At 50.5% G+C, this 24,787-nt stretch overlaps 1 protein-coding gene across 5 annotated transcripts in view; it reads right to left on the bottom strand.

The window, feature by feature from the left end:
* Positions 1–24,787, bottom strand: part of TRAPPC9 (trafficking protein particle complex subunit 9) — a 635,544-nt gene that overhangs the window by 472,215 nt on the left and 138,542 nt on the right. The window lies entirely within an intron of this gene.

The following is a 24,787-nucleotide window of genomic DNA, read 5'->3' as shown; positions in this document are numbered from 1 at the left end:
TTGAAGATCGCCCCAGGCACATGTGCATGTGTGTCCAAACTTCCAGGAGGAGACTGGAGAAGGGATGGCAGTGTGGTCATCCCCCCTGAGAAGTTTGTTTCCTTCTCATTGTCTCTTTGGCAAGCATATGCGCCCTATGACAAACCTACCCACCACAAGAAACAAAGAAAGAGAGACCAGCAGTTAGCATAATGGCTATGTTGCTGGAGTCCCATGTAGTCAACCACAGTTTGCAACCCGGACCCGGTGGCTTAAAATTCACGCCAGGCACGTGTGCGTGCATGCCCAAGATCCCAAGAGGAGAATGGAGGAGAAGGGATTGCGGTATGGCCATCCCCCCTGGGGGGTGATTTCTCTCTTTCTGTCTCTCTGTCTCTCTCTGTCTGTCTGGTGAGTGCATGTGCCCTATAGCAAAAACCTCTCCAAAAAAAAAGAAAGAGATTCAGGATGGAGAAGGGTGAGTTCGCTCCTTCTGGCAGCTCTCTTCTCCATGCCGGAGGGGCAGACAGAGGGCTTGCAGAGAGCAGGAGCAGAGCATGCAGTCAAGGAGGTGAGACCCACAGCAGGTCAGACCAGGTGGGAACCAAGGGCTTGGCCTGTCCCTATTGTCCTGCCGCCCCCATAGGGGACATGGTTGAGCTTCTCTGAGCCTTCTGCTCCCATGCTGAGCCATGTCTAAGGACTAAGGACAAAACGAGGTACTGCGTGATAAAAACCAGTGACTGGCAGTGAGTACTGAGCACACTGGAACTGCAGTGGCCATGAACACACACACACACACACACACACACACACACACGGTGGCACCGAAGGGTTCTGGGACTGTGCACAGGGATGAGTTGAACAGCTGGGAGCTGAAGCCCAGCTGAGGCTAGTGGACATCAATGACAATACCAGGTCAAGGACTTAGGTCTCTGGCACTACATGGGCGGGAGGACTGCGGCCATAGGGACTTTGCGTCCAAGCGCGGGTCTTCAGAAAGCAGGAAGGCAGGAAGTAGGCAGTCCCTTCTGAACACCGCACCGCGGTGTTAACCTGGAACGTGCAGGGAGTCTTCACGTCATCAAATCACCCTCAGCTCGTGGGCGTCACATCACCAGCTCACTGCGCCTCCCGGGAGTGCGAGCGTTTCCAGCTTACATCTCACTGAGCCGATCACACCAGCCTGTGCGCTCGGAAAACCTGTGACAGTGAAGCAGGAAACGCATCTCCTGGGCCACCGAGGAGCTCTCAGGAAGGAGATGTCACCACAGCCGCCCAGGGAGCCCCGCGGGCCTCCCTGCACCTCTCCACTGGGAACCACGCCCACGCCTGGTCTGTCACTTCCCCGTGGAGGAACCTCCAGTGGGGACAGCTGGCTGTGAGCACTCTCGGAGCCCTGTGCACAACCAGGTGACCGGATGCCTCAATGGTTAGAGTCCCCTTGACGGCAGCGGGCACACCTCTCCAGCTGTGCCTGGCGACTCCCAGCCAGACATCGAGTTAAATGCTAACTCCACTGAGGTGGAAAGGGAAGGTCACTTGCACGGCACGCAGAGATCTGTGGATATGACTGACGGATCGCACGAGGCTCGTCCCAAAGTGCCTGACTGTCGCCGTCATCACGCTCACACCTGCAAGAGTATTTCAGAGCTTCTGCTTGGCACGAGGGCCTTCCAGCCTCACTGTCGCTCTAGTGGGTCTCCAGGGCTACCTGTCCATGTTCGATTTTCAGCACGACCCGCCCAGCCGGTCGCGACCCATCCCATAGGCCTTCCTCCTGATGGACGTGAGCATCTGTTCTCATTCTTGCTCAGCTCATCATTTCACGAGGAGTCAAAAATGGTGATTTTCTATTTCTCTACATTAAAACCTAGAATTTGTCTCTGATAAGAAAGGGTTTTCCCTCCCCTACCACTTGGTTATCCTGGTACACAAAGGGTCCAGAAGAAAGGATTCGTACAAGGCCGGCCATCCCCTTTGTCGGCTGAGAACTAGCGCCTGTCCACTTCCAGCGGGGACCGGGCGCTGGGCGTTACCTGGCGTCACGGGCTGACAGGCTTCCATACAGCTGTTCCGGCTGGCTGATGTTCCAGTCTTCATGATGCTCAGGCTGTTCTACCTTAGGCCAGCAGGAGGTCCCTTCGGGCTGGCTCACCTGTTCTTTGGGTAAGGCCCCATTATCCTTTGATGGTTTCCTTCCTTTCTATCTCATTTCCCCCAGACCCGTTAATAGAATCAAGCCACTTCTCCAAGAGCTCTGCTTCCTTTTAGTGGGAAGGAGTGTTCAGAGACCGAAATCTGAAGGCTAGGGAGCTCATTGCTACTAGATTCTCATTGTCTCGTTGGACCTTTACAAAGGACAAGCCAATCAACACATTTTTCAAAGTGGTGATATTATAAGTGACTTTTACTTTAAAATTGTTTGACAACTTAAAGAAATAATTCAAAAAAAATTGGGGCTGTGAGTTCCTTAAAGAGAAGAAAGTCCGATCTTTAGCTGCAATGACATTTACTGAGCATTTACTGTATGCCAGACACTGTACCATATTCTTCACACTACAAACTTTTTAAGGCATATGATAGATTTCAAAATAAAATTTTATCCAAAATAGGTATGTAATACTCCTCTGAAAAACTCTTATCTTTAAGAAAGGGGAGTGGGAGAAGGCATTAGTATCCTTCTTTTAGAAGTGATAATAATTAACTCAAAATGAAAAATTTGATAGGGTCTGATATTAAATGCTAACAAAAAGTAATGATTTGTTTTTAAGTATATTAGCATTGTTTTTAAGTATATTAGGTTGTCCAATCAAAGCATCTAATGCCCTTGACAGTTCCTTTTTCTATTGCAGAGATGACTACCACAGACTGGGTAACTGGCGAAGAATAAGGTCTATTCAGTTCATGACTCTGGAGGCCCTGGGTGGAGAGGCCACATCTTGTGAGGACCATCTGGCTAACGGGGACTCCGCAGAGACCCCAGGTAGCAAGGGGGAGCACATGGTGAGAGTGGGTATCAGTGCTGGTTTCTCTTCCCTCTTCTTATGAAGCCACCAGGATTCAATCATAAGGCCCCACCCTGATAATCTTATCTAATCCTAATTAATCCCACCTCTTAAAACCATAGGTAGATTAAGTTCTAGCCTCTTAATATGATTATAATAACAAACGAAGTTTCAACACATGAATTTGTAGGGGACACAATCAAACCATGGAATTCCACCCCTGCTTCCCCCTCAGTTCACATCCCGTCACAGACAAAATACGTTCACTTTATCCCTGTGGCCTCAAGTCTTAACTCATTCCAACACCAACTAAAAAGTTTAAAGTTCAGCTGTGAGCCTAAGAAATCAAAACAAATTACATGCTTCCAAATATAATGATGAGACACAGAATAGAACAAAGTCCTAGTCCCACTTTACAGTCACCTCATCTGAACTTGATCAGGGACAACACTAAATCTTAAGATCAAGAGTAACTTTCCATTCTGCGTGCTACACGCTAGACACAGTGGTGTGGAGGCTGGGGCCGAAGTGTCAGGGAGCCTTGCCCTCATAGCTTTGCTGGGCTTAGTCCATGCTTCAGCTCTCTCAGTTTCGAGTCTCCTGCTTCCGTTCTCCTGGAGGCTGGGGCCGAAGTGTCAGGGAGCCTTGCCCTCATAGCTTTGCTGGGCTTAGTCCATGCTTCAGCTCTCAGTTTCGAGTCTCCTGCTTCCGTTCTCCCGGCTGTGCTTTTCACAGTAGCTCTGTTGTTCTAGACTTTTGTGGGTCGCCCTGCTTCTGTGGCTCCACTAGACAGCAACCTTCTAGGAACTCTCTACAATGGCTCCACTCCTTTGAAAAATCTCTGCACAGGCCTCCAGGCTGTTGAAGGCATTCTTTGAAATCTAAGTTGAGACTTCCATGTTTCCACAGTTTTTACATCCCACGCACCTGCAGAATCACCACTACATTCATAACAAGGTCTGCTGCTTGCATGTTCTGATGACGCAGGCAGGGCAGTGGACATAATAGTGGGTTGAGTTGTCCTGAACCAGTAAGGGCTGAAGAGAACAGCACCAAGATGCATGGAGCAGTCTCAAAACGGCACAGGGCAATAAACCCACCTCAGGCCCATCCCCTGGCTTTCTACTCTCCTAGGCCTGTAATGGAGGGGCAGCCATGAAGATCTCTGAAATGCCTTCAAGGCCTTTCCCCACTGTACTGAACATCAGCACCTGACTCCCTTTTATCCATGCTAATCTCTGTAGAAAGCCGTCACTTGGCCAGACTCTCAGCATCTCTCCCAAACATGCCTTTTCACTGGTTACACAATCAGAGTGCTAATTTTCCAAATCTTTTGGAAGAACCAAGAAAAATCTCTCCAAAATGCAGAAGGTCAGAAGTGGGGCTGGAAACCAAAGAGAATTACCCCAAACCTACAAACCCAGTGTCCAGGCTTAAAGTAGAAAGAAATGGCCCGTGGTAGAAAAGCTGGTGGTGGCCATAACCTAAACTCCTGTATCTTTTCTGTGCTCAGGCCTCAAGCTATGTAGCAGGTCAAACCCTGACTACACTTTCCACACACGACACTAAGGGGGAAACGCCTCTGAGGAGAGCTGCAACAAAGGTCACACCAAGCTAAACCACAGATGAGATGCAGAAAACCCCAGGGCTGCAGTGGCAAGCCTTTGACTGAGGGTAAATAGTATTCATTTCATACTCTACTCTTGGTTGATTCCATGTTTTTTGTTTGTTTCCTATAGGGCACTTGCACTTGCTGGAGAGAAACAGAGAAAGGAAAAGTGAGAAAGCACCCCCAGAGAAGGCCACACCACAATCCTTTCCCTTCTATTCTCCTCTTGGGATTTTGGGCCAGCACACACATGTACCTGACATGTTTCTCAAGCTATAAGATCCAGGACCCAAACCGCACCATTAGCCACATGGGATCCAGCACCTTAACCACCATGGCATGCCACCTGCTGGCCCCTCTACTGTTACTTTATATAAAAATCCACAAAGTGAAATTAGTACAATAATATGTGAAGGGAAACTATGGAAACAACCGATAAAATAGGAAACAGAAAACAACAGGCCCAGACATGGTAGCACACACTGGGCATCACTGGTTGGCAAGCTGAAACCACGTGAGAGGCCTAGGTTCAACTCCTGGCCCACTCGAAAAAAGACAGGCATGGCAGCACACTTCTGGGGTCCCGGTTACCCAGGACACTGAGGAAGGATGACTGTGCCTTAATGAGATTCCATCTAAAAACACCATATTGCACCATAGGATAAGAAGAAAATAAAAAAATCAACATCAAAAGTCAGTTCTCAAAAAATGAATGGACATGATAAATCCCCAGGAGAAAAACATGAAACACCTGCACCAGGAATGAAAAGAAGACAGAGCCTTCACGCACTGAAGGGACTGAAGAGATGTTATAAACAACCATATGTCAAAAATTTGACTATTTTAAAGTAGATCAATTCCTTGGGGGCAAAATGACACAAGTAAAAAATTGATCATCTTTTTTTTTTTTTTTTTGCTATAGGGCGCGTGCGCTCTCCAGACAGAGAGAGACATAGAGACAGAAAGTGAGAAATCATCCCCCAGGGGGATGGCTACACCACAATCCCTTCTCCTCCATTCTCCTCTCAGGATCTTGGGCACACAGACACACACACACCCCGTGTGATGATTTTCTTAAAAAGAATTATTTTATTTATCTTTACTTATTCATTTATTTATTTTAATTTGAACAGAGAGACAGAGTAAGAGAGAGAGGGAAAGTGAAAAAGCAAGCTGCCAGGTCTGGGGAACAAACTGCAGTCGACCGTGTGGGAGTCCAGTGCCCTTAACCACCACACTACCTGCCGGCCTCCCTCCATGAGTTTTGTTTGTTTGTTTGTTTTGTTTTTGTTTGTTTTTCTTTTTTTTTGGAGAGATTTTTCACTGTAGGGCGCGTGCGCTCGCCAGACAGACAGAGAGAGACATAGAGACAGAAAGTGAGAAATCACCCCCCAGGGGGGATGGTCACGCTGCAATCCCTTCTCCTCCATTCTCCTCTCGGGATCTTGGGCACGCACGTACACGCGCCCGGCGTGAGTTTTAAGCCACCGGGTCCGGGACACGAACCGCAGTCGACTACGTGGGAGTCCAGCGACATAGCCATTACGCTAACTGCTGGTTCCCCCTCCATGAGTTTTAAACTGCCAGGTCCAGGACTCAAACCAGGGTTGGCCGTGTGGGAGTCCAGTGAGGTAACCATTATACCTTCTGCTGGCCCCAAATCTGATCATCTTAATAGCCTTAGATTTATTAAAGAAATTGAATCTAATCAAAACTATCACAGAAAAAAAAAAAAAAAAAAGTCTATCCCAAATGATTTCACTAGTAAATTCTAGCAAAGATTTAATGAAGGAAATAATATGCATGTTACGCAAACTCTTTCAGAAAGCAAGGACAGGATACTCTCAACTGGTATTATGAAGCCAGCATAACCCTGATACCAAACCCTAACAAATAATGAAAAGAAAATTACACTCTAAACCCAGCATGAATTTTCAGCAGCCTCACCAAATTTAAGAACAAACTTCAGGATTTGGGACCCACCAATGAGGAGCAAGGACACACTCCAAGTCCTCAGCTGCCACCACCATAGCACGATGCAACAACAAACACAGGCCTCATAGAACTGCAGCACACTGATGCACAAAGGTAAAACAGGGTCACTCCTGAGACGGGGGAATTAAGGCAGGAAGGTGCCTAGAGACCACCATGGTCACTGCCTCTGGGAAGCCTTGGCCAGTGACTCCACTTCACGCCCAGTGCTGACCTACCTGAATCTGGTGACTCGGGGCAGGCCATAAAACGTACAGGTGGCCTGTCTGTGAGCAGTGATGGTCAAGAAGTGCTTGGCACCCCCATAATCAGGAGACCCACTTTCTTACCCCAAGGCCCAATGCTCTCACAGCTGGGGCCAACGATTCCCAACCTGCTAATGCCCCAACTTTTTCTCTACATTCAGTCAGACCAACATCAGCAATGATGACTTGAAAATGGCACTACTTACTTCACTTTGGGCCCTAAAAAAAGAAGCACCCATAGACCGTAACCCCCAGGGCTCCTTCCCCAGGCCCTGGCTTCCTGGCACAGTGGTAACATGCTGCCCACCAAAGCACGCTCCCACCTGGCAACCACGGCCCGAGTCCACAGCCCGTTCACCCTGAAACATGCCAGGCACATGCATGAGTGCCCAGGATTGGACGAGCTGGCAGCCGGGGACTGCAGTGCGACCAGCCCCTGTGGAGGGTTTCCTCTGTCCTCTCCGGCTTTCTCTCTCCTTACCCCTCAGTGTGGGGTGCATGCACGTGCCCTATCAGGAATACAGGGGGAAGCCATCTGCCCACCATGTGCTGGACATAAGATAAAAGAGGGTCTCTGCTGTGCAAAACACTCTGGTGGGTCCTCATGAAGTCCAGCCCAGGGTTACCACATGACCCAGAGATCCCACCCCTGGGTCTATACACACAGGTCCTTGAACACCAACGTGCACCGCAGCGTCATTCATTAGAACCAAAAAGGGACAAGAACCCAAACGTCCACCCACGCTGAGCAGACACATTTGGTCAGTCCACACAGCAGAGTATTCTTTTTTTCTTCTTTTTTTTTGGAGAGTTTTTTTCACTATAGGGCGCGTGAGCTCGCCAGACAGAGAGAGAGAGACAGAGAGCGAGAAATCACTCACCCCCCCGCCCCGCCCGCCGGATGGCCATGCCACAATCCCTTCTCCTCCATTCTTCCCTCAGGATCTTGGGCATACACGTGCCGGGCGTGAGTTTAAGCCACTGGGTCCGGGACTGGAACTGCGGTTGACTACGTGGGAGTCCAGCAACATAGCCATTACGCTAACTGCTGGTCCCAAGCAGAGTATTCTTCAGTCTAAAAGGAACGACATTTGATCAATGATACAATACGGAGGAAACTGAAAACATTATGTTAAGTGAAATAAGCCAGACAGAGAAGAACACGTAGTGTAGGCTGCTCCTTACGAGTACCTGAAATAGGCAAGCTGGGAGAGACAGAGGAGGACGGCGGCGGCCAGGGCCTGGGGAAGGAGCCCGGGGTCACTGTCTATGGGTGCAGCGCTTCAGTTAGAGACGATGAAAGAGCTGTGGAAATGGGCACTGAAAAATACTCAGGACCACGGAACTCTAGCCCTAAAGTGTAAATGTAAATTCTACGTCAGGTATATCTTCCCACAGTAAAAATAAATAAGTAAATAAAAGAAGAAGAAGAAAAAGAAAAAAGGGGAAAAAAGAGAATAATAAAATAACACCATTTACAATCTCAAAAAAAGAAAAGAAAGAAAGAAACCTACATAGATATGACTCTTGACAAAATAGGTTCGCCATCGAATGCTGAGACATGGCATGTGCCATGGTATTGTTTAAGACCCTGGAAATCCAGAAGAGTTTAGACACGATCTGACCAAAGTCGCAACAATCTAACAATTGACTTATTAGTTCTGAGTTACAGTAAAAAGAACTTGATGTTCACGTGGCCACCGGAGCTGAAGCAGGTGAAGACAAGACTGACACCAAGAACAGGTCTGGAGACGAGGTGGGGGCAGTCACTGACCAAGGGAGAAGCGGGTAGGAAGAGGCGGAGGCGAAGGCCTGAGAACACGAGTGCAGATATGCTGTGCTTGGAGCGTGCAGGGCCACCAAGAGGAAGAAAAAACGAAACACTGTTGAGTGGAGATTAGAAAGTACGCTGGACCATAGGTCGACTCCAAACCCCGAAAATCAGCAGACTGCCTTTTCCAGGTAAGGTTAAAGGTGACTGACAAAAACAAAAGGCCCCAGGACGATGTTCTGGGAAACCCAGAGAAGAGCAGTGAGAAAAGAGAAATCTATTGGGTCATCAGGAGAGCCATGACGCATTGTTGCATAAAATAACAGAAAAACGCACGGCTTTCCTGACCACCTAACAGTATATGAGCGCCGAGAGGATCCTAGGGCCACCCATGGCCTCGTGGTTAAGGGAGCTGGATCCCACACAGCCAGCCACAGTTGAAATCCCAGTCCCAGTGGCTTAAAAACACGCCGGGCACATGTGCATGCATGCCCCAAATCCCAGCGGGATGGAGGAACTCAGAGGAGGCATGGCAGCATGATCACACCTCTTAGGGGGGTACTTTCTGCCTCCCCTTTTCCCTCTCTGTCTCTCGGTCTTTCTCTGGCAAATACAAATAAACAAAAATTTTAAAATAGAGCCCTGAGGGGACGAGCAGCTGGCATGGTGATTAAGGCACTGGACTCTCACATGGCCAAATGTGGTCTGAGTCCCAGATCTGGAAGCTTGAAAATCACAAGAGGCATGTGTGAATACATACCCAAAATGCCAGGAGGAGGATGGAGGAGAAGGGACTGTGGCATCGCCATCCCCCCTGCCCGGGAGTGATTTCTCACTTTCTCTCTGTCTGTCTCTCTCTCTCTGTCTCCAGCAAGCACATGAGCCCTATGGCAAAAATCTTTAAAAAAAAAAAAAAAAGAAAAAAAAGAGAGAGAGAGAGTTCTAAAAGTTTGGGATAAAACACAAGAAGTCAAAGGATGTATTTTTCTAGAAAGAAGAGGATGGGGGCATGTGCAATACAAGATCAGTAGGGACAACCACCCTTGGGAGGTAAGTGGGTATTCGTGATCTTCGAATGAAACTTCAGTACCTGCGAGACCCCGACAGCAGCAAACGAAGGACTGAACAGGGACTGGGAAAGACGCAGTGGTCTCCGCGACAGTGATGTTTGAAGCGCACACCGATTCCTGCCTGCAGGCGGGCGCTCTGTGAGGGGCTGGCCTGGGCTGGCCTACTCGATATTTACCCACTGAGTAAACAGTGTCATTGGCCCCGCTGTAGGGATGAGAAAGCTGAGATCTTTTCTAAGGCCACATTGTAAGGCTGATTTTAATCCCAGGACTCTCAAATCCAGCAGAAATCTTCTTTCTACTATCGAACGACCTGCTGGGATTTTTATGTGCCCCTTTCACAGATGGGGGAATTGGAGGCCCAGAAAGGTCACATGACTTTTTAGGCAATAAATGACTAGATTACAGTCAAATTCAGGGCCATGAGTTCGAACTTTCTGCTTTTTTCATTTCATTGCACTGTCCCTCAGGTTACCCCAGTCTGTAAAGATACAGAAGAAAACATAGATGTCCTTGGAACAGTCAACCCAGCGTGTCCTGCAAGTGAAGCACCTCACAGAGCAAGAAAGATCAACTGAGCTGCTCTTCATTCTGCACAGACACCCCAGCAGCACAGCGGTCTGTCTCAGGTGGGGGACAGTCACGTGAGGACTGTGGGGACACCACTAGAAAGATGAATGAGAGCGCACACCGGGCGATCCCAAAGTGGACCTGCCATGGAGTGAGAAGACAAGTCCTTCCTTACCAGAATGCCGACTGACTTAGATCAATTTGCAGTGAGCCGCACAACTGCCTCCCATCAACAGTTCTTCATATTTGTTCTCCACTTAATTTACATAGTGACAGGTTGGAGTGCCTGATAAGAAATCACTCAAGTATACCAAGAGATTAAATATTTCTCCTGTTCCTTTCAAGACTATAAACACGTTCCATCAAAATGAAAGACAATTGTGTTGAGCCATTAGCTTATTATATAATCATCCATTTTAAGCACTACCTAGAAAATTCTTTGATATCTCTAGAGATCTTAATGTAAACCCAGAAGGAGAAATTACCTGAACAATAAAGACTTCGTAAATAATTAGAATCTGCAACTATGGAGTAATGGTTCAGTTAAGTATGATACAGTAACATAATGCAAATTTATGCAATCTTTAAAATGACAGAGAGTCTACAATAATATGGAAAATGTTATGTACCATGAAAAATCAGGTACAGAATTATATTTAGAAAATAAATTCAATTTTAAAACCATATCCAATTTTTAAAAGGGGGCTGGCTCCCCAGTGCAGTGGTTACATGTTGTGCACTAGGGCTGCCGCCAGCCAGCCATGACTTAGGTCCTGGACCCAGTGACTTGAAAAACACAACAGGTACATGTTTGTGCACGCCAAAACCTCTGATAGGATACAAAAATTAAAGAAAAAGGATTTCAGCAAGACTACACCCCATTCTCTCTACCCATCCCCACAAGCACAAATGCCCTGGCATAAAAAACACTTTTTATAAGAGACAGTTTTGCTATAGGCTCCCCTGCTGCCAGAAAGCCAAGGAGAGAAAGAGAGACCGAAAGTGAGAAATCACCCCCCAGCGGGGATGGCCACGCCACAATCCCTTCTCCTCCATTCTCCTCTCGGGATTTTGAACACACATGCACATGCACACAGCATGAGTTTTAAGCCACCGGGTTCCAGACTTGAACCACGGTCGACTATGTGGGAGTCCAGCAACATAACCATTACACCATCGTCTGGTCCCCAAAACACTGTTTTTTAAAAATGGGACAGCAGCCATGGCTATGCACTACCCACCAGCCATGGGCCTCGACAAGGGTACAAGGTGACAGAGAACAGAAGCACTAGGTGCCTCACCAGGCACTCCAAGTGTGCAGGACACGATCCCAGAAGGGTGTGGCTTGGGGCCCTACAAGCGCTGTGCCATGGAGCTGCTCCAGGTCTCCAAGGACAAGCAAACCCTCAAGTCCATCAAGAAATGGGTGGGGACACACAACCATGCCAAGAGGAAGCGAGAGGGGCTGAGCAATGTCCTAGCCTCCACGCAGAAAACAGCCGCCAGGGTCCCCTCTCCTGCGCCTAATGAAACCTGCAGGAATAGAAAACAGTCAAGAGAGGACTGGCCCCATAGCCCACTGGTTAAGGGAGCTGGATCCCACCAGGCTGAATGCAGTTCAAGTCCTGGCCCCGGCAGCTCGAGAAACACACACGTGTTCTATATCCCCATGGGATGGAGAAATGGAGGACAAAGGGTTGTGGCTTTGTCACCCTGTGACTACCCCACAGGGTGCTTTCCCCTCTCTCATTCTCACTCACTCTTTCTGTCTCTGTGGAGTTCACACACCCTCTGGCAAGTAATAAAGGAAACAAAGAAAACAATATTAAAGAAATACATGAAAATGATAATAATGCTTCCCTCTGTAGGATGCTGCATAATTTTTTCCAAGATTATGTTTATGTTTTCCAAGATTTCTAAAGGGAACATATATTATTTGCATAATAAAAATTACTTTTTAAATTCTTAAAATTGGATTTTCCAAAGCAAGTTTATAAAGAGAAGATCTGTAAACGCTCCATATGTGTGAAGAACTCAGTATCACAAGGCATCGGTGGAATCAGGAAGCTTTGGGGTTCCCTCGTTTTCACAGGGGTGGAAATTTAACATACGGAGACTTACAGCCTCTCTTGCTTAGCACAGAGGCCCGCGTCAGTGCTGAGCAGCAGCTGTATCTGTGACGCATGTTTAACGAGGACCTACCATAGAGCCGCTACTGGGCCGAGCGCTTCACGTCCGTCACTTCACGGAATCATCCTCAAAGCCGTTCTGTCTTCCAGATGAGAACGTCCAAGTTTGGAAAGCTCTTCCCCCAGCTCAGTGTGCCTTCCACTCCATCTGTCTCTCGTCTGGAATAAGCTCACTTTCTGCTAAACTATTTCATATTTCACTCAACATTCACTAGACAACAGCAACAACAAATACCATCTACCCCGTATAAGGAAGATCCCTACCTGAAATCATGAACTGAATAGCCATCTCTTCAACAACAGAATAATTTTTTAATAAGATTTTATTTATTCATTTTGATTTGACCAGAGAGGGACAGAGTGAGAGAGAAAGAGAAAGTGAGAAAGCAAGCCGCCAGGTCCAGGACTGGAACCATAGTCGGCCATGTGGGAATCCAGCGCCTCTAACCACCATGACACTTGCCGGCCCAGAACAGAATCATTTTTAATGTCACACATAAAATCATTGACTACAGTTCTGTACGTGGTGAGGTCTCAGTTAATCCCTTTTAAGAGATCATTTGAGGGACCAGTAATTAGCTTACTGGCTATGTTGCTGGACTCCCATGTAGTCAACCACAGTTCGAGTCCCGGACCCAGCGGCTTGAACTAACTCCAGGCATGTGTGCGTGCGTGCCCAAGATCCTGAGAGGAGAATGGAGGAGAAGGGACTGACGCGTGGCCATCCCCCCTGGGGGGTGATTTCTCACTTTCTGTCTCTCTGTCTTTCTGGCGAGCGTATGCGCCCTATAGCAAAAACCTCTCCAAAAAAAAATATCATTTGAGAAAAGCAATGTGAAATTAATGCAGTTCCACATATACTGACTGCTCATGGTTACAAAAGCACTGCAACAAATTATGAAAATAAGAGGAGACTAAGACATGGTCCCTGTCCCCGAGGAGCCCAGAGCATACTAAAGGAACCAGACAGGAAGTTACTCTCAGAACGAAGCAAGACGGGGCCCAACAAATGGCGTAACAGGTATATCACTGGACTCCCACCGAGTGGACTGCAGTTTAAGTCCTAGACCCTGCGACCTGAAAGTCACAGCAGGTGTGCACGCGTGCCCAAGATCCCTAGAGGAGAGTGAAGGAGAAGGGATTGTGGTGTGGCCATCTTCCCTAGGGGGTGATTTCTCACTTTCTCTCTGTCCGGTGAGCACATGTGCCCATAGCAAAGAACTCTAAAAAAAACAAACTAAGCAAGATGATAAGGAGAAGTGGAAGAAATGGCTAACTTCTTACTAATGGGGAAACAGGAAAAGCACTAGGACAGAAGACGTGCTCAGAACAGCAGGAAAACACATGATGTGCTTACAGAGCCAGGAACGCCCAGCATACAGTAACTGCCGTCTGTAAAGGGAAAACGCACGAAAGCAGGCTCGAGAATGGCTGAGACGGAGGCCCGCGTCAGGCGGACGCGGGGTGAGACTGCAGGTTCCGGGGACCAGAATGGACTCCGTCTGCGTACCGAGGAGATGCTCCAGCTTCCATACGAACAGCGGACTGGGACGAGCAAAGCCAGGATGCAGGACGCGGATTCACAACCCCCTGCGCAGGCCAGCGGGTGGCATGGAAGTTAAGGCGCCGGGTCCCACATCTCCAGCTTTCCGGTTTGAGTCCGAGCCCCGGCAGCTGAGAATCACCCTGACCACAGGTGTGTGGCCAAAATCCTGAGAGGAGGGAGGAGGGGAGGAACTGTGACATGGCTGTCTTCCCTGGGAGGCGATTTCTCACTTTCCTTCCCTCCCTCTCTTTCTCTCTCTCTGTCTCTCTCTCTCTGTCTCTCTCTGGTGAGTGCACAGGCCTTATACCAAAAAGGAAGCTTAACAAAGAGTCTACTGCACGGGGCCAGCTGCAGGGGCACAGGGCTCAGGGGCAGCACACCCCTGCCACGAGGACAAAGCCACAGCTCGGGCTTCGGTTTCTGGATCGCCCTGTACACTCATGCGCCCAAGCTCCTGACTGGCTGAGGGCTTTGGGGGACAACTGTGGCATGAGACCTGTTCAGGAAGTCTGTCTCTCTCTCTCCCTCACTCTCTGTCTCTTGATCACACATTGCCCTCTGGCCACAAAAAAGAAAGAAAAGAGAGAGAGTCTACCACACTAATCCAAGCAGTAAGGACTGAACGTCGGAGCCGGCGGTGGCTTGGGGAGAGAGCGGGCGCCTGCACACCTACGCCTGTGATCCTGGCTCGCCAGGAAGGGCAGGGGCACCATGGTCCGGGACCTAGTTGAGAATACTTATGTCTCTCTTGCCCTCTCTCTCATTAAGTAAACAAACTTTAAGATGATATATTTTGAACATATCAAGGGTTTCCCTCTTTAATTCCCACCATACATTGTCAGAGAACGTTTTTCTTAATTTATGCCATTGACCTACTTCATAATTTCTGGGTTTTAATAACCTTTTTTCATAACTCAAACCACTATTTTTTTTTTGGAGAGGTTTTTCCTATAGGGCGCATGCGCTCACCAGAAAGACAGAGAAACAGAAAGCGAAAAATCACCCCCAGGGAGGATGGCCATGCCACAATCCCTTCTCCTCCATTCTCCTCTAGGGATCTTGGGCACGCACGCACACGCGCCCAGTGTGAGTTTAAGCCACAGGGTCTGGGACTCGAACCACGGTCGACCACATGCGACTCCAGCGACATAGCCATCCCACTAACTGCTAGTCCCTCAAAAATCACTATTATTGATGTATAACCAATTTCAGAATTTTTCAAAACCAAAATTTCTTGTACAGCTGCTCAGTTTCTTCCCCGGGTGAAGCGTGTGGGTGAAGTACGCACACTGCCGTTACGTCGGAGGTGCAGTACTGAGCGTTGACGGAGTGCCATATGATCACAGGTTACAAGACGACGGCGTTTCGTTCAGCAGACACTTCCCTGTCTCCCGCTGCAGCTGCGGCCCAGCAGCCCAGCCCAGGACCCCCCCTGCACTACCTCTGCCTAATCGCTCTGCTTTGTGGCAAGAGTGTTGATGGAACTGGGTGAACGGCAAGGGAGGGTCAAACGGAGGACGGCAGCACTGGAAGTGCACTGCTCCCTCCATGTCCTGCCCTTTCCCAGCCCCAAGAAACACTGCCACATGCGAACCAAGGGCCCACCTCCCCGGCCGAGGCCTCGCGACTCTGACACTGACAAATGGCGAACCTGTAATGCACTTTCTCAGGACTGAGTGGCAAAGTAATGAGCTGGCGACAGGCGGAAGAGCAGCTGAATACATTAAACCTGGCATCCCGACCTCCCGCACTCCCCGCCTTTCAAACAATGACAACCGCATTTAAGTTGAGCGATAACCTCCTTGTACGGGGAGGTGCGGCGTCTGATGCTGGCTGGCACAGCCTGGGTGGGTCAGCTCCTTGTCGGAGTCAGCCAGCGAGACCCAAATGCGCTGAGTGCCCCTTTGCCTGCTGAAGGTAACTGAGGACAGTGGCCAAGCTGCGCCCTGAGCCAGACGGCGAGGGCTGCACCCCAGGCCCGCACGCGCCACCTCGGAGGCCTGGGTGCAGCTTGTCTTCGTGCCTCCGTTTCCTCCCTGCAATTAGCCTGGTAATGGTAGCCACCATCGACTGGCCGCGTGAGGGTGAAGTGGTTCACACAGACAAAGGGACACGCGCCAGGGCCTGCGACAGGAGGGCCTCGACGGCTACTGCCACGTACGCCCTGGGGACCCAGGACCGCTCTCAAGACAAGGCAGGTCACTTCTTCTCTAGTGCTGAAGATGTTGCATTTGAGCAGACACATCACAGCAAGAACATTTCAAAAAGATTAACACTGGGCCAGCAGACGGCGTGGAGGCTAAGGCACTGGATTCCACACGGCTGACGGCGCAGTTCAAGTCTCAGACCCGGTGACGTGAAAATCGCACCAGGTGCCTGTGCGTACCCAGAGTCCTGAGAGGAGCAAGGAGAAGGGACTGCGGCATGGCCACCCTGCTGCAGGGTGCGCTCTCCCCACCCCTCTGCCCTGTGCCAGTCCCTCTCCAGTGAGCAGGGCACAAGTGCTCCAAGGGAAAAAAAACTGCAAACAAACAAACAATCAAAAAAACAGGTAAACACCGGCTGAGCAAGTGAGAAAACGGAAATAGCTCGGACATGCCAGGACTGGGATATACAGGCAAAGGCAAGGAGATCGGGCGGACAAGCTGGAAAGCGAGGCGGGGCGCTCGGCCTGAGAATGTGGGAGGGGAGAGCAGGCCAGGCCATGGACGCACCCAGAAGAAGGGCCTCCCAGCAGGCGCGGGTCAGCTGCTTGCGTCCACCCGTGGCGAGCATTCCACACGCCGTGGTGCCGCCAGAGCTGCTGCTGGCTTTTCTTACCAAGATCCGGGAAATCAGAACCGAGCGAGAGACGAGAAATACAGACGGCGGTTTATAGGAGCTGAGCTCCCGGAGCGTGGCAGAGCCAAGCAGCGGCGGCCTCTGCGAGGGCAGGAGGCCACTGCCCGCGCCGCTCTCTCCGTGCCCGGCAGCCTCACGCAGGCACAGTCCGAGCCCGGCCTCTGCGGAGTCGGCGGTTTCCTACAGAACACGGACCCCAGCGGCTTTCCACGGCAGCGGAGGCCAACACGCCTGAGGCTCGCCTTCCTGGGCTGGCGTGGGCGTCCTGCACCCCTCCAGACTGAGCACGGCCTTCTCTCCTTGGAAAGGCAGGGATCTGTGCACAGGGAGGAGGTAACCCCAAAGCTTCCTCTTTTTTATTATTTTTTGCTTTCATTTTTGTGTTAGGTATTTGCCATAGGGCACGTGCACTCGCCAGAGAGAGACAGAGAGGGGATGTGAGAAATCACCCCCAGGGGGTGGCCACACAGCAGTCCCTCTCCATCCTCCTCCCAGGATTTTGGGCACACAGGGGTGGCCACACAGCAGTCCCTCTCATCCTCCTCCCAGGATTTTGGGCACACACGTACATATACCCAGTGTGCTTCTCCTCCCAGGATTTTGGGCACGCACGCACATATACCCAGTGTGCTTCTCAAGCCAGAAAGCCCGGGACTCAGACTGCAGTGGAGCCACGCTGGAATCCAGCACCTAAGCACAACCACCACCCGCGGCCCCACCAGCCTCCTAGACGGTCTCCATGTTTTACTCTTCCTAAGAGATATGCCATCTCTTCCCCTTAAATAAACCCCTGCCACTTACAGCCTATTTAATAAATACCCATTTGAATTAAACTCAATCTCTTCTTCAAAACGACGTTCAGAAAAGCCCAAACCGATGCCTTTTTCTGTCCTGATCGCTAAAGCGAAACACCACAAGTTCGACCACTGCGTGGGCCAACCAACAGCCATTGTCCACATGCCAGACGTGTAAGCAAAGTGACCAGGTGTAGACCCCTGGTCACAAGGGGCCCCACGAAGCAGGCTAAAGACTCATTTCAAGTGTGTTGATTCCATTTCAATTCCATTACCCCTGCTGAAGGAGTGACACACATGTGTGGCACACTGGGAACCCCTGAGACCCCCAGATGGGCAGTGACAGGATAGGAGGGCCTGGGACAGGGCAGATAGGATGGGACAGGCCTGGACAGGTCATGATAAATGCTCTGGGTGAAACTGTGTTCCCCCTAAAATCGTCTGTAGAAATCCTAACCCAGTCCACAGTATGTCGGATTATCATCAAACTTGAAGGTAGAGCCTTTAAGGGGGTAATGACAGGGTCAGTCAGTGATGCAGTGATAAGGCGACTGGATCCCACATGGCTGACTGTGCAGTTTGACTCCCAGACCAGTGGTTTGAAAAATGTGCTAGGCATGTGTGCATGTGTGCCCAAAGTCCCAGAAGAAGGGAGAAATGGAAGAGAAGGGATTGCGGCATGATCATGCCCCGTGGGGGTGGGGGTGCTGTCTCACTTTCCCCAATCCGGTGTCTTTCTCCTGCAAGCTCCTGCACCATCAGGTAAAGAAAAAAAAAAGAAATTGAACCAGCAGATGGTATACTGGTTGTCGCTGGACTTTCACGTAGTAGACCGCAGTTGGAGTCCTGGGCCCTGCAACTTGAAACTCATGCCAAGCACATGTGCGTTCATGCCCGAAATCCCAAGAGGAGACTAGAGGAGAAGAGATTATGGTATGGCCATCCCTCCAGGGGGTGATTGCTCATTTTCTATCTGTCTCTGTCTCTGTCTCTCCAGCAAGCACACACATCCTAGAGCAAAAATCTCTCTAAATTTTAAAAAGAAAAAAAAAAAAAACTTAATTAGAATAAATGAGGTCACTAGGGTGAGCCTAATCTGACAACTGGTGTTCTCACAGGAAGAGTGGTTGGATGCCAACACACAGAAGGGTGTGTGGACACGCAGACGTGTCAAGAGGGCCGTGTGCCAACCAAGACGGACAACTTCAGGGGAAATCCGCATCATAGCACCTCAGCCTCAAACCTCTGGCCCCTGCAACTGCGAGGAGCTACTGTCTGCTGCAGAAGCCACCAGGGGTGGCACCTCGTTACAACAGCCCGAGCAGACTAACACAGTGAGGACAGGGGTCGGGCGGGCAATGTCCGGACTTTCACTACAACGTATCTGCCATGGAGGTTCACGATCAAGACGCCTGAAAGCCACCGTCGCGATGGCCCTGGTCGGCGTCTTCACTGGGGCACGAGTTTCACAGTACATCCTGAATTCCGCACATTGAAGGGACAGAGACAGGAACAGAGTTGAAATTAGGACGTGAACCTGAGACTCGGTATCTAATACAGAGCCACCCGATAAATTAATGAACACTCGAGTGATCAGTTAGTCAAATTCCTACATTTATTATCGAGGAAGACACTGACGCCAGAGGGGAGAGAAGTCACTCATGGAGAGGCTGATAGGACAAAAGCCAGCCCCCAACGCCTCGTCCTACTCTCTGTGCAGAAAACAGCCCGACCCTGAGCCGCCCCACGGTCCCGGCCCACGTGGCCTTCCCAGCTGCCCCCAACTTTCAGTTCTGACACTCTGTGTAGAAACCCCCCCTTTCACACTGGCTCAAATCTAACCATCAGAATTCACGCTCGCCTTACTCTGACATATTCCAGAGATGGGAATGCCTACATTTTGACCATTAAAGCACTCGCAACAACTGTTAAGTGCCTACAACATACCACTCGGAAAAACATTCTTCATGAGAAAAAAGAGCAAGTTGGGGAGAGGGAGACAGGTATTTCTGACAGGGTCTAGCCACACCGCAGCCCTGTTCCAGCCTCCCAGCTGGCAGGGCCGTGGGCACGGGCCCCCGCTCTCAGCCTGTGAGCGGGCCGAGGACTAAACCCTGGCCTCGCTCACCGCCACAGCACAAGGACCCTCCACGTGCCCGACCACAGCTGGGCCACCACTGAGATAACACTTTCTAAGGAAGTTTGGTCAGTTCAAGATTAGTCAGACACAGCCGCAAACAAAGGTCCCCTCGTCTGCTCTCACCTGTGAAAACCCTGCTGAGAAACTGTCTCTAACCTTCACTTGGTACTCTGCTGCTAACATTTCTGATAATACCCACTAAAAGCTGGAAGCTGTGTAGGTCTCAGGCAGGGAACACGCTCCTTCTCCCAGGCACCTCCTGATGCAGGCCCGAGGCCAACAGTGGATGCCAGACGCCACCTTCTTATTTACCGTTGAAAACAGTCAGTTGTCAAAGGTCGCGGTTAGTAAGCAGGAAGTGCCAGGAGGCAAAGCCGGCTGAGTCCACGAGTCTCAGCCCGTGCATCCTCTGCCCAAATGAACACATGGAACAGTCCAGCCCAGGGACAGCGGCACCTCACCGAGGTCAGCCAGCCACCCCACAAGGATATGCACGTACCATCACAGCAGAAAACTGCGTGATGCTTCAGTTTAAGAATGTGAATGGAGCCCGCAGGTGGCATGGTGGTTCAGGCCCCGGCCTCCCACATGGCCAACCGTGGCTGAGTCTTGCACTTTGCGGCTTGTTCTCTCGCGTTCCCTCTCTGTCAGTCTCTCTGGTAAGCACACGTGCCCTGTAGCAAATGAAAAATAATGATAATGATAATAAAATTCAATAAATAATTCTTTTTTAAAAGGATGATGAAATGTCCTTCTGTAAGTCAGAAACAAATCAATGTAAACATCAGCGGTTACTATGTATTAAGCACACGTTCTTTTCCGGGTTCTTTATGTACTGTCTACCACGCCACCTGCTAGCCTGCCATTGACTGAGTTGTTATGAGCTGGACTTCGTGCTGGCCCAGGATTTTAAAAAAGAAATAAAAGAGAAACACTAAGTTCCAGCAGTCCCGCCTTCCCACACACAGTACACAAACATGAACATGAATAGTTAACATGTAACATGACAAGTGCAGTCATGCACGTGTCAGGGTAAAAGCTGGATGGGCAAAAAAGATGTCTTTCCTGAGGTATCGAGGACAGAGAGTGGGCTCAGTGTCTCGTTCTGTGTAGCAGGAAGCGTGCGGAAAACACAGGGTATGCTCTGAGAACAGCAGCTAAGACCGTCTAAGCTAAAGAGACGGCCAGGGCTGGGCTGGAAGGAACACGGCCCTGCACACCACGGCATCGGAGCTTCACTTCTCCAGGCAATGGCCAGCCCCTGGCACTGCCTGAGCAGAATACTAAAACACCTGCTTTAGGGGCCAGCAGGTGGGTGGTGGTTAAGGCTAGGCACTCCCGCATGGCCCACCACGGCTCAAGTCCTAGAACTAGCGGCTTGTTTTCTCACTGTGTGTGTGTGTGTGTGTGTGTGTGTGTGTGTGTGTGTGTGTATGGTGACCACATGTACCCTGTAGCAAATTAAAAACTAATAATGATAAATTTAAAAATTAAATTAATACTTTAAAAAAATCCATAGAAAGACCATGTCATCATCTGGGTGGAGGACGGAGGGCAGTCAGGAAGGGGAGAGCCTGCACAGCAGTAAGGCAGTGCTCTGAGGCTGACAATGAGAAGGCTCTGGGTTCACATCCAAAGGCCACCCTGAAAATGCCAGGTGCACACCCTGTGGCCAGGGCTGGATGAAGCAGGGGCTGGATCATGGCATGAAGACCCTGTTGGGGGTTCCCTCCTCTTGCTCATGAAGAAAGAAATAAACAACTGTAGAAAAGAATAGAGAGAAAGAGAGAGGACAAGGTAGGGGAGGAGACTCTGGGGACTGGGAGAGAGAGCCCTTGGGGCATCGTGCCAGATTCCAAGCTAGAAATTGGCAGAGTCTAGCCTGGGTCATGGAATCTTTGCACTTTGTACAACAGATGGACGAGACAAAAACGCGGGGTCATACCCACTGCTCAACAGCACGCCATCCAGAGCCACACTGTCCCCAGGGATCAACTTCCCGCGACCCAGGGGCCCCCTGGATACCATCCCTGGAGGTTCTGTTTTGGGTCACCTAAAACGTGGCAAACTAGGATTTCCCCCCAGCTAGTAAATCCACTATGTTTGGGATGTCGACACGCTGGTAGTTTTTCTCCACCTCGTTTTGTACATGTGTGGTTTCTCTACGAAGACCGCATTTTATTAGCAGGTACTTATTACGTTGTGCTAGATGGTACTTATCTCTTCAACCCAGAACTAACAGGAAGTCAAAAGCTTCCCTTCATTTCTGCTGGGGTTTTGTCCAATCCCTTCTGCCTATTTCTGAACAAATAAAAGGGATTGTATAAATTTCGATGGAAACAAATTATACCCCTTTATTCCAGAACTCCCACCAGGATCAGGATTCTTTACAAAAACATACGAATTCACAGCACATCTCCCTCCTCCCCAACCCAGGTGGGAAATGAAACAGATCAAACCAACACTCCCCAAGAAACCACCTACACCACATGTGGGGAAGTGCGAGGGACAGCCCCACCCAGAAGGGAAAACAGGAGCAAACATCTCTGTGTATGTGCGACGGACACAGCTGCGGGTACGGATTCTCCTCGGCGATACGAATGTCGTCGTCTTCACTTCCGGCAGGAGGCCACACCGTGCTCTGTGCGCTTTGCTGTACGAGGGACACCAACTCAGACGGGAAGCCTCCGAGTTCTGCACCGTGAGGACAAAACGCAGCGTGCAGGCCCAGACCCGAGCCCACGTGTTCTAGTCCGACAGTTCCCATCACCGCAGGCTTCCGATGACTCTGGTCACGTCAACTCGCCCATGGCCTTGCGTACACAATGAATTCTTACTCTCAAAACCATCTTACAATTCACTTAGATTCAAAGACGTATAAAGAGCGTGTGTATATTAAAATTACCCAGACTTCCAAAAGGCGACCAGAAAGGTACACAGATTCACCAAATTGCTGTACGCGGACAGCACGGGGCAGGGAGATCGCGCTCCCTGCACCTGGAGACCTCAGCTCGGAACCCGCTGTCTGCACGGCTGACAGGTGACCACTCAGACGAAGAACACGCCACCAGCAACTCTGCACGTCCTGTCAGCCCTATTGTCTTTCCAATAAGTGCATTTCGCCAAATCTCCAACGAAAGGTGACGCCTGTGTACCGTTCGCATGACTTTTCCTGCGTACAAGGTTACAAAACACAGGAAGTCCCACTGGGCTACATGTCATAAATCTGATTTGGTAAATACTGCCACCCACAAAAGCAGGGCCATGAAGGATGCAGGAATGTCACTGAAGGACAAGGACAGCAATGGGGAAAGGCCAGGGAAGAGCCTGCCTCGGTCCAGCCAGGCGTCGTTGGCACGGGGTGGGACAGCACCTCACTGCACAGGACGGGGGACTGCACTGAGTGTCCAAGGGGGAAGAGCCAGTAGCTTCGTGGGAGAGGGTTAGTGGAACATTCGGGACAGAAAGAAAACAAAATGGAGTTTGCCACAAACAGACCATACCAGGGCCACAGCAGGGCCAGGAGGGCAGAGCGGGAAGGACCTGGGTGTCCTGCCTGGAGTGCACAGACTCCTGGCAATGGGCCACCTACGGCCTGTGAGACACTGAGATGTGGCCACATGACATCCTGCAGCGTGGAGTGGCAGCAGCTGGAGGCCCCAGAGGTCGGCACACCCCACAGGAGGGACGGGCTCCAGGGCTGTGGAGTGCTAAGGGCCCCCCACCTCCAAATCTATCCTCAGCGATAAAATGGGGGTGGCAGCCAAGGAGGGGTAGGGATGGCGGGAAGGCAGCAAACCTGCTCGCTCCACTGTCCCGCCCTCCCTCCGCCCTCTGGGCTGAGCAGGAGATCAACAGCTTCCATGCCACCAACCCCCTGGAGCTGTCCCCGATGTGAAAGGCAGGCGTCACCCCACCTGGTCTCTCGGGTCAGCTGCCAGGCCCTGTGCCCCAGCACACGGTGGGCATCTCGGGTCACATGGACACCCGCTCTGCCACACAGGGCAGGCCGAGCATTCCCCACGGCCGTGTGTGCACGCCCCTCCCACAGCTGTCGCACTGTCCCCCCAGCGCCACGGCGCCCAGCTCAGAGGTCAACCCTTCACTGCCTGATTCTAGCAGAGAACACAACTCTTAGAGGTGGCCAGTGAACAACCGTGGAAGGAGATAAGACAGCTTCTCTGACAGAAACCCTCAGCCTCCTCCGGTCCCCCCATCTGAACGACTCCGAGCACACCTAAAATGCATCCCTTAGGTGTCGCCAGGGTCTCGAGGGGCTCCCGTAACTGCTCACAAACATGGAGCTGCCGCACGGAAAAAACAAGGCGTTTGAAGGACGTACTGCCTCTCTTTTGTCTTATTCTCTGCGCGGTCCAATTCACTCCCACTCGGAAAGCATCGCGTAATACCGGAGCTGCCGCACGGAGAAAGCAAGGCGTTTGAAGGACGCACGGCCTCTCTTTTGTCTTACTCTCTGCGCGGTCCAGTTCACTCCCACTCGGAAAGCATCGCGTAATACCAGATCAACGTTCTCACCCCGGGAGGGGACGGTGGGGCAGGACACAGTGGGTGAGCGAAGAGCTATTATTATCCCTGTCTAGTCTGTTAAACCTGTGAGTCTTGCCTAAGAAGAAACAAAACAAAAAGTTGTTTTAGGTGTTAAAGAATAAATGAAATATCAACTATGCCAGAGAGAAAAGCCAAAAAGAAAAAGGAAAACTGCTTCTTATTGATGGGGACTTAGCTCCTGCTCCCGGAAAGTGGACTTGAGATTCACACCAGAAATTAACATCGTCATGCAGCGTCATTTAGTGAAAGCCGGACAACACTTCCAAGGCGCCCTCCCGGCATGGCTGAGTCAACACGCTGCGTGTGACCTGAGGGCGAGGGACCAGGGCTTGGCACAGGACATGTCCCCGCCTCAGTGCACGGGCGGCTTCCCACGGCTGGCTCTGACAGAGTCTAACCATGTACACACTTCTGGTGGGCAGCTCCCACGGGGTGGGTGGCTCCCACGGGGTGGGCGGCTCCTA

This window comes from Tupaia chinensis, unplaced genomic scaffold (assembly GCF_000334495.1).
Source record: "Tupaia chinensis unplaced genomic scaffold, TupChi_1.0 Scaffold000335_1, whole genome shotgun sequence".
Taxonomy (NCBI): domain Eukaryota; kingdom Metazoa; phylum Chordata; class Mammalia; order Scandentia; family Tupaiidae; genus Tupaia; species Tupaia belangeri.
Note: the sequence above shows the minus strand (reverse complement) of the source record. Positions and strands in the feature narration are given on the sequence as shown.